Here is an 11,094-nt window from a genome sequence, read left to right as displayed (position 1 = left end):
GCTTATTTTGCCGTCTCCCAATTCGTGTGTAAAAATCTCCCCCCACCCCGTGGTATTGGGACTTGAGCCCAAGAGTGTTCTACAGCTCACACTTGAAAATCTTAACCCCCTATGTGCTGGTATTAGAGTAGGTGGCTCCTCTGATCTGAGAGGTGATTAGGTCAGGCAGGTAGAACCCTCTTAAAGCATACCAGTGCCCTTATGAAAAGACCCCAGGAAGGTCCCTTAGCCCTCTACCACGTGCGCCCGCAGCGAGGAGGCAGCACCCATGGGCCCGGAAACAGACCTCCCCGGACGGTAAATCTGCCAGCACCTGAACGTTGAGCCTCCAGAACTGCGAATTGGTTATAACAACTAGTTTACACGTTTTCTTTTAACTACGAAGACATCCTTACACTTTAATAAGCAGTAAATATTACAAAACTCAATTCCATAACCAACATTATTTACTTAAAAGTTTACTTACAACATTCAGAATACGTCATTCACATAAGTCCTTCCTGCACATAGCAACACCAGGCTGTGGTCACAGGAGCAGGACGGCAAGCATCAAAATACAAACTGCTCAATTTATTTTATTTTATTTTTATTTTATTTATTTTTTTTTATTTTTTATTTTTGGTGGTGCTGGGGTTCCTGGAAACCCTTCTACCTCCGGGCTACACTCCCAGACCTATTTTATATTTTTATTTGGAAACAGGGTCTCTTAAGCCAACAAGGCTGGCTTCGAACCAGCGCTATCCTCCTGTTTCTGCCTCCCAAGCGTGTGGATTAGAATACCGGGATTACAAGCATGTGCCACCACGTCCGATAATCTTATTATGTTTTAAGGTAAGTGGACTGGAACTATTTTCCTGTGAAGCCTTTTGTTTTGAAGTAACCCAGAGAGACATGCCAGACTTGAAAGTGCCAAAGTGGTCACTTTATTTACTGGCAGGCCGGGACAAGCAGTACGCTCTACTGCTGCCTGGAATGTCATTTTTAGCCGCCTTCTATGCCCCTTGGTTGCAAGTAGGAGGGGTATGGAAAAGTCAGGCTTTCATGGTTTTAAAAATCATCTCATCGTTTGGCAAATGCCAGGTGTTCATTTGGAATGGACAAGAGACTTTACTCAGATGCTATCTTGCGATCAAGACTCTTCCTCATGCCTTTCTCAGAGAAGCAGATTACAGAAGCAGATAAGAGCAGTTAAAATTCCTTTCCATATCCTGGTTTAGTTACGGGAATCTCTTGCCTAAGGCTTCTGCCTAAACATTTGTATGCCCAGCTGCTAAATATATGAACACATAATCCAGTAGGAAATGTGCTCCTTGGCCACAAGTAAAGTAATTTACCTCAGGAAAATACTATTTTACCATTTAAATTTGAAATTAATGAACAAAAGAGTTGATGAGTCTATATTATATTAGAGAAAATGTATGATTAGTGTTGGCAGTAACAATAAAACACAACTTGCTGCAAAGAAAGGTGGAACTACTGAATTGTAAAATTAATTACAATTATTTTACTTCATTTAGCAAACCTTCCCAGTCCTCAACATCTACCAGGCTTTAAAATGCAATTGATTAGGCTGGGCGTGGTGGCGCACGCTTGTAATCCCCGCACTTGGGAGGCGGAGGCAGGAGGACCGCGCAGGTTCGAAGCCAGCCTCAGCTACTTAGTGAGGCTCTCAGCAACTTAGTGAGACCCTGTTTCCAAATAAAAATATAAAGTAGGTCTGGGAGTATAGCCTGGATGTAGAAAGCCCCTGGGTTCCACCCCCAGTACCACCAAAAAAATAATAATAATAAATGCAATTGATTGTCCAGGCTGGCCTATGTGGGGTCCTATCACTGCCATCATTTAAAAAAATGTGCAAGTGACCACATTCCTTAAAATCCTGCAGTTACATTCACTGCCGATGGATCAAGTGCAAACTGCTAAGCATGCCACGGGGGGGGGGGGGGCTGAAGAAACAGCCCCCCTCACATCGCTTCTCTTCAACCCCCCTCTCAGCCTCTTAACACGGCCATGTACGCCCAAACACACCTCCAGATACACCCCTCCCCAGGCTCTCGGGCCAGGCAGCTCTTGCCCTGGGACTCACAGGTAGCAGAGCCCAAGGCAGTGGCTGAGAAGTGATGGGGCAGGTGTAGAGAAGGGGCAGCTGCACGCCTCCCTGGGGAAAAGGAGCAACCACAGAGGCGGAAGGTGGACACAAATGGCTGATTGGACACAGACACAGGAGAAGCTTAGTGCTGCCTGGATGAACCCTCCATTTCTCACCCCTCCTCCCTGTCTCTTCTCCTCCTGCTTACTAATTGATAATGTATTAATTTATTTTCTATTACCTCCCTCTGCCACAAATTTTGCCCAGTAAGAAAATGACTGACACAAGGGGCCTGCAATCTGGACTAAGCACCAGCCCAGGACTGGTGGGAGAAGAACTCAAGAGTCCTCAGTAAAGTACTCAGGCCTGAGGCTCATCCAGTCTGTCCTAAGTACTCAACTCTGCCACTATGGGGAAAAAAATAGCCATAGTCCATCTGTTAGGAGATGATCATGGCTGTGTTCCCATAAAACTTTATTTACAAGCCGGGCGTGGTGGCACACGCTTGTAATCACAGCATTTGGGAGGCTGAGACAGGAGGATCGCAGTTTGCAGACAGCCTCAGCTACTACTTAGTGAGGCCCCTTGCAACTAAGTGAGACCCTGTTTCAAAAGTAAAGAATAAAAAATAGGTCCAGGGGTGTGGCTCGGAGGTAGAATGCCCCTGGTTTCCATCCCCAGTACTGCAAAAAAAAAAAAAAAAAAAAAAAAACAACTTCATTTACAAAATCAGGCAGTGGACCATATCTGAAAATCCTTTTCCAATGTAAACTTAAATGTAGAAAAAAGAAAACATGCCAGGAGCTATTGGCACTTGCCTGTAATCCCTGGCATTTCCAGCCACTAGAGAGGCCCCAGCAGGAGGATTACAAGTTCCAGGCCAGCGTGGGCAACTTAGCCTGATGCAGTTTCAAAATAAAAAAATTAAAAAGGCCAAGGATGTAGCTCATTGGTAGAGCACTTTCCCAGGATGTACAAGGGCCTGGATTTGATCCCCTAACACCCCCTGTGAGAAAAAAAAAACTGCAATAATGACTGGAGAAGATGAAAATGATGCCAAAGAGCAAGAAAACGACAACCGTTCTTACCTGTAGATATGTACCAGGCACAGTAGGAAAGCATTGATATACTCGACGTCTACCCTGAATAAACAAGAGCTTACAGGCCTGTACTGCCCCCCTGGAGCCCTCTGCCTTCCCAGGACAACACCACATTCTCCTGGCATCTCTCTCTACTCCTTCCTTGGAGCTCCTGGTAGAACTCCCTCAGACTCCAGAATGGACAAGGATGATGGACAGCTGTCACCTTCCATCAAACTAGCTGTGGGACAAGCCCTGGGTCTAGGGCGACACAAGGAGAGGCACCCGGGTGGGTGGAGGGCTGGTGGGTGATGGGCCATACTCTTATGCAGCTATGAAACGACTCCAAAGGTTTATGTAGGTTGATGGTGTGGAGGATATTTTCCTCAGACCCCTTGTGTGAGAATCTAGCACATACCCCCCCTCCCTGAGGAATGTCGCCACACCTCATCACTCCTGCATGTGAGTGACTGGCCTCAACTGCTGGACATCAACATTTCCACAAACCCAAGAGTCCCCCAGACACGGCTGCACCGTGTTCCCCGGGTTGGCTGTGAGCGCTGGCTGCCGTGTGATGGCATCATGCCAGCCTGGGAGCATGAAGGCTTGCCACCAACACCATCTGTCATATCTAGCGTCCAGGGACCTCATCTGGCGCCAGGGGCCTCGGCTGTAGGGGCCAGCCTGCGTCTTCCCAGAAGCGCTCCTAGAAAGGTATACCTCTAGCTTCAACCACACTCCACTGTCCACACAGGCTGCCTCCCCCTTCCTCATTCTTATTTAGGTCACAGCATCAGATCAAAAGATGTAAAACTTCCAGACAACTTAAAGCACTTTGCTTTACCTGTGGCGGAAAGCAGTCAGTCGTTTTCCAAGCTCTTCAGATTATACAGATAAGACTGTACTCCTGCTCTGTGATAAAAGGGCTTACACGTGCACCTGGTCAATCTCGGGATGGAGACAGAACAGCAAGGGCCCTGATCCCCCCACCGAGATCCCTGCCTAATGCAAAGCTTTTGGGGTAAAATTAAAATTCTGCCGAAGACCAGGATCAGGAGATGCTGACTTTTCCCAAGATTTCCCAACTCGTCCATAATCACTACCTGCCCCTGGCTTAAGTGATCGTCCTGGGCAGCAGATACATGAGGACAAAGAAAATCTGCCCCAGAGAATGAGCCCAGTTCAGTGGGAGAGTGCTTGCCTGGCATGCTGGAGGCCCTGGGCTCAAGCCCCAGCAACACAAGAAACCAAGATATGTCAATATCAGTAGAAATAAAAATAAAGCACAATTATCACTGTTAGTTCTGAAGCAAGCCAGTCAGAGGCGGGCTTCTTCCCAGCGTGCACTCTAGGCTCAGGCAGGTCTCTCCCACTTGCAGAAGCCCTCTGGCCGAGGACTCTCAATCCTGCCAAAGTGGCCAAGAGCCCGTCCGGACCACTTTCTCCTTTCTAAGACCACTCTTGTCTCCCCCACAAATGCTCCCACGTCCCATACAACCTCCCAACCCCACTGACTCACTTGACCGAACTCATTAAATCTTAGTAGAGACCAAAAGTCCTCTTCCCCAACCCCATCCCCGGAGAGGGCAGGGACTGAGCATTTCAGCACACATCCAAAGAAGGACTTCACAGCCATTGAAAATTCACCAAGCCGTTGGCACAAGTAAAGCATTTCAAATTGTGAGACAACTAAGAAAATCTCAACACTCTGTAGGCCACGAGAATAATGAATTGTTAATTATGTTGAATATTTATTTCAGTACTCAGAGCTACACACCCAGCTCTTTTTATTTATTGTTTTGAAACAGGGTCTTGCTAGGTCGCTGAGAGTATTGCTACAATGCTGAGACTGTCCTCGAACTTGTAGTCCTCCTGTTTCAGCCTCCCCAGTACTGGGATAACAGGAATGCACTACCATACCCGGTTTATGTTGAATAGATAGATAGACAGATAGATAGATTTTTTTTTTTTTTTTTTTTTTTGGTGGTACTGGGGATGGAACCCAGGAGCCTTCTACCTCTGGGCTACACTCCCAGACCTATTTTATATTTGGAAACAGGGTCTTTTAAGCCAGCTGAGGCTGGCTTCAAACCTGCACGATCCTCCTGTCTCAGCCTCCCAAGTGCAGGGATTCCAAGCGTGTGCCACCATGCCTGGCTATGTTGAATATATTTTAAAAGTTGTCTTCAAGAGATATATGCTAGAGCCTGGCACAGTGGCACATGCCTGAAATCTCAATGACTGAGAAGGCTGATGCAGGAGGATCCCAAGAGGATACTTGAAAGATCAATGTAACCCTGTATCAAAATGAAAAACAAGCTGGGCGTGGTGGTGCACACTTGTAATCCTAGTACTTGGGAGGTGACACAGGAGGATCTCAGGTCACAGCCAGCCTCACCTACTTAGTGCAGCCTTCTGCAATTTAGTGAGATCCTGTTTTAAAATAATAGGTCTGGGGATGTAGCTCAGAGGTAGAATGCCCCTAGATTCAATCCCCAGGACCAATACAGCAAAAAATAAATAATAAATTAATAAACAAATAATAAAATTGTAAAAAAATACATAAGAAAATATAGTTGGCTATAGTTTGTTTAGTTTGTTTTCCCCCTAAACTAGAATGCATACAGTCATTCACTGATTATTATTATTATTATGTTTTGTACTGGGGATGGAACCCAGGGGCTTTTCTACCTCTGCGCTATACTCCCAGACCTATTTTCTATTTTCTATTTTATTTGGAAACAGGGTCTCACTAAGTTGCTGAGAGCCTCACTAAGTAACTGAGGCTGCTTCGAACCTATGCAATCCTTCTGTCTCAGCCTCCCAATCGCAGGGATTACAAGCGTGCGCCACCATGCCCTGCTCACTGACTTTTTTAAGCCATAAGAACTTTTCAAAATATAGGCACAGAACTGGGTCTGGTGGCACACACTTGTAATCCCAGCATTTGGGAGGCTGAGACCAGAGGATCGCGGTTTGTGGACAGCCTCAGCTAACTTAGTGAGGCCCTCTGCAACTCAGTGAGACCGGTTTCAAAATAAAAAATAAAAAATAGAGCAGAAGGTGTAGCTTGGAGGCCGAACACCCCTGGGTTCCATCCCTAGACACCCCCCCCCCCAAATAGGCACAAGAATTTAATGTAAACATTAACAATCAGCCAGATGTGGTGGTGCACGTTTATAATCCTAGTGCTTGGGAGGCTGAAACAGGCAGATCCCAGGTTCGAAGCCAGCCTCAGCAACTTAGTGAAGCTCTCGGCAATTTAGCAAGATCCTATTTCCAAATAAAAAATATAATACATCTGGGGTTGTAGCCTGGAGGTAGAAGACCCCTGGGTTCCATCCCCAATACCACACATTCAACACACACACACACACACACACACACACACACACACACACACAGCATTAACAATCAATCAGAAAATATAGTAACAGCTGCCCAGGGTGGCCCATGACTATAGTATCAGCTACTCAGGAGTACTGGAAGATCTAAGCCACCCTCAGGGATTTATGAGGACTCTGTCAAAAAAAAAAGGGGGGGGCTGGGAGTTGAGTGTGGTAGCACATGGCCTCAGCAACTTAGCCAGGCCCTCCACAATTTAGTAAGACCCTATTTCAAAATAAAATAAAACAGGGCTAGAGGTATTGTTTAGAGGTAGAATGTTTCTGGGTTTAATCTGCAGCACCACAAAAAAAGATAATAATAATTTTTTAAAAAGGGGAGGGGGAGATGCAGGGATGGTACTTAGTGCAGCACAGCCTGAGTTCAATCCCCAGCCCAGCCAGGTGTGATGGTGCAGGCCTCTAATCCCAGTATTTAGAAGGCTGAGGCAAGAGGATCGGAGCCTCAAGGATAGCTTCAGCAAGTAGTAAGACTCTCATCAACCTAGAGAGATCCTCTTTCTAAAAATAAAATAGGGCTGCCGGGCATGGTGGTACACGCTTGTAATTCCAGTACTTGGGAGGTTGAGACAGGAGGGTTGTGAGGGTTCAAAGCCAGCCTCGGCTACTTAGTGAGGTTCTCAGCAACTTAGTGAGACCCTGTTTCCAAATAAAAAATATAAAATGGGTCTGGGAGTATAGCCCAGAGGTAGAAAGCCTCTGGGTTCCACCCCAGTACCAAAAATAATAATAAAAATAAAATAAAATAAAATAGGGCTAAGCCGGGTGTGGTGGCGCACGCTTGTAATCCCCGCGCTTGGGAGGCTGAGACAGGAGGATCGCACGGGTTCAAAGACAGCCTCAGCTACTTAGTGAGGCTTTCAGCAACTTAGTGAGACCCTGTTTCCAAATAAAACATAAAATAGGTCTGGGAGTATAGCCTGGAGGTAGAAAGCCCCTGGGTTTTCACCTCCAGTACCACAAAAAAATAAAAATAAAATAGGGCTAAGGGTATAGCTCAGAGATAGAATGCCTCTAGGTTCAATTTCTAGTACCCTTCTAATATATATATATATATATATATATATATATATATATATATATGTGTGTGTGTGTGTGTGTGTGTGTGTGTGTGTGTATAATGTGTGTGTATATATATATATGCATATGTATGTGAAATAAGATTAAGAAATGTATATACCTAATACCTACTTGTGTGGGGGGGGCTACTGGGGATTTAACCCAGGGGCATTCTACATCCAAGCTATACCCCCAGCCCAATTCTTTACTCTTTTTTTTTTTTGAAACAGGGTCTCACTAAGTTGCAGAGTATCTCACTAAGTAGCTGAGGCTGTCCGCAAACCATGATCCTCCCATCTCAGCCTCCCAAGTACTGGGATGACAAGCGTGTGCCACCACGCCTGGCTTAATACCTACTTTTAAACCTACATGCAAGTTACGTATTTCCTAAATACTAAAACTTTCCTAAAAATAGTCATTTTTTAAAACTTTTTATTGGTGTATTGTGGCCATACATCTTAATGGAGTACAAGATGGTGGAGGCATGTGTGCACACATCACTCTCTCAGCCCTTACCCAATTCCCACTGTATTCTCTCCCCTTCCCTCCATCTCATGTTTGGCTTAGTGACTGACTTTGATATGTTTGTGAATGTACATCATGTACACTAGAGAGTCCCCCCCATCTCCTCAGTTAGGTCGCCTTATTTGCTCATCTATAGAATCTTCTTCTTCGTCTAGAGTCCTCCTATGACCCTTTTTCTCCCTAGCTTTCGCATATTAGGGAGAGCATCTGATTTCTTATTTTTTGTGGCTGACTCATCTCACTTAGCATAATGTCCTCCAGTTCCATCCATTTCCCTGTAGATGATATAATTGTGTTCTTCTTTATGGCTGAGTAAAATTCCATTGTGTACATATCCCATAGTTTTGTAATACATTCATCTGTTGATGGATATCTTGGCTGGTTTCATAGTTTGGCAATGTGTATCTATGTTCATAGCTGCACAATTCACAATTGCCAAAAAATAGTCATTTTTTAAATATAAAGATCCTTTCCAAAACTTAAGGTCCTAACACGGTTCTGGGTAAGAAACATAGTGAATTAAAAGACAACACCAAATAAGAAAGTATGCAAACACCAAAGTATTTAATAGACAGCAAAACATTCCATCTCATTAGCGATGTAGGAAATGCAAAAACAAACAAACAAAAAACACCTCATTCACTTTATGGCAGCTCCCAGAGGACCAGGGAAACCTGACCACGGGAATGGGCTGGGGTCGGCTAGAGCATTCGCCTAGCATGCTTGAAGCACTGGGCTTAATCTTTAATACTAAAAAAAAGGTAATAAATAAGTGAATACATAAGTGCAGATGAATGTCCGTTCTATCATATCTCTGAGGCTTCCCAGGTGTGTCCTACAGACCCCAGCAGGTTGCCTCCTGGGGGAGAGGTCCTCTAGCCGCTGAGCCTCAGACCTCACTGGGTCAGAGAAAGCTGGTCCAGGCTGGTCCTGCTTTATAAAGTTGTCCCACTCACAGGACACCCCTACCCACCCACAGGGCACACCCCTTAAGCCCTGGTGAATTCCAAAGTGATTTTCTCCCTGACCCATCACCTGAGGAGGCAAAAACAGAACCTCTCCATGTACATAAAAAGAAAATACTTCACAACTATTGAAAATTGACCTACTGGCACAAAAAATACTTTTCTAATTTTAATACAACTAGAAAATATGAACAGTGCCTAATGGACAATAATAACAAATTATATTAATAGGGTTGAATATTCTTTAAACAGTTATCTTCAAGAGAGACATGTTACAAGCCTGGAGAGGCGGCCAGGCTTGGAATCCAGCCACCCAGGAGGCTGATGCAGGAAGTTCCCAAGTTAGTGAGACCCTGACTCCATATGAAAATGAAATGGGCTGAGGTTGTAACATACTAACTACCACAGCCACTGGGCTGAATCCCTAGTAACACAAAAATAAGTAAGTGAATGAATGAATGAGTGGATAAATAAATAAGGGCTGAGGATATAAATTGCTGGTCTAGTATATGAAATGTCCTCAGTTGAACCCCATTACATAAAAAAGGAAATATAAGAAAGAAAGGTAAGAAAAAACAAGAAATAAGGCCAAGCCAAGCCGCCCAAATCATTTGAATTCTCTTTGTCCTTTTCTGTTTTCTGACTGTACCTGGAGCTCAACACAGAGCTGATGAGGGCGTTCCTAACTAGCTTTGCTCTGGGATTCCTCAGGCTTCTAAAACCTTTTCTTGATCCAGTGCACATCATTAAACATAACTAGTTTTAGTTGTTTTTTTCCCCTAAAAATAGAATACATGCTCTAATTAACTAAAGCCTTTTGAGGTATAAGTACTCTATCCTAAATTAAGTGACAGAACTTAATATAAATATTTACAATCATTCAGAAAATACAGCAATGTTGCCTGGGGTGGCCCATGCTCATAGTATGAGCAAGCTGGGAGGTAGAAGGAAAATAGATTACACAAAGACATTTGAGTCCAGCCTGGACAATAAGACCAGAACCCATTTCAAAACAAAACCGTTCAAATGCCACCACCACCCACGAAAAACACAGTGGGAAAACCTTTATTGATAATTGTAAAATTGTACTCAGGGGGCTCTACCTCTGAGCTATCCCCCAACCCCATTTTATTTATTTATTTATTTATTTATTTATTTATTTATTTATTTTTGGTGGTACTGGGGTTCCTGGAAGCTCTTCTACCTCCGGGCAACACTCCCAGACCTATTATATATATAAATATACATATATATGTATATTTATATATATGTGATCCTCTTGTCTCAGCCTCCCTCTACAAATGAATACCCAGTTTTCCCAGCAAAAGGCTTTCTTTTCTCCAACATGTGGTTTTGGTGTCTTTGTCAAAGATCAGCTGGCTATCAAATTGCTGTGTGCATGTTACATTTTTAACACATTGAACCTCACTATTATGTAAAATTGCGATGCACCAATAAAATAAAAATGAAAAAATACCCCCCTCTAAAAAAAATCATAAAGTGCCGTAACTGTGTTCATTTGTCTTTGCACCTTCTGTTCTACTCCACTAGTTTAGGAATCTGTCTTTATGCCAATACCATGCTGAGTTGCACACTATAGTTACAGAGCTAGTCACGGTAGAAATGAATGAGTGTTTATAACGGGACCCGCCAGTCAATTCTTGAACTAAGTTACCTTATTAAAGGTTTCCAGAATTTTCTTTTTACAAAAATCACTTTGCTAGAAATAATATTGTGTAGAATTCTAAGAATTTGCTTCAACTGATTGTCATTCAAGATTGTAAGGTTATTAATTAGAGAGAAAAACAAGACTGTCATGTTAATTTATGATGCAATAACACTAAATTAAAATTAAATAAAATTTTCCTTTGATAAGATTTGAGAGCCTAATGAGATTAGGAAGGAGGTAGTTTTAGGTTAGGGAGAAACAATGGACCCACATTGTAGGTACTTCTTTTTTTTTTTTTTTTTCA

This window comes from Muscardinus avellanarius, assembly GCF_963383645.1.
Source record: "Muscardinus avellanarius genome assembly, chromosome: 8".
NCBI classification, from domain to species: domain Eukaryota; kingdom Metazoa; phylum Chordata; class Mammalia; order Rodentia; family Gliridae; genus Muscardinus; species Muscardinus avellanarius.
This window is presented reverse-complemented; position numbering follows the sequence as displayed.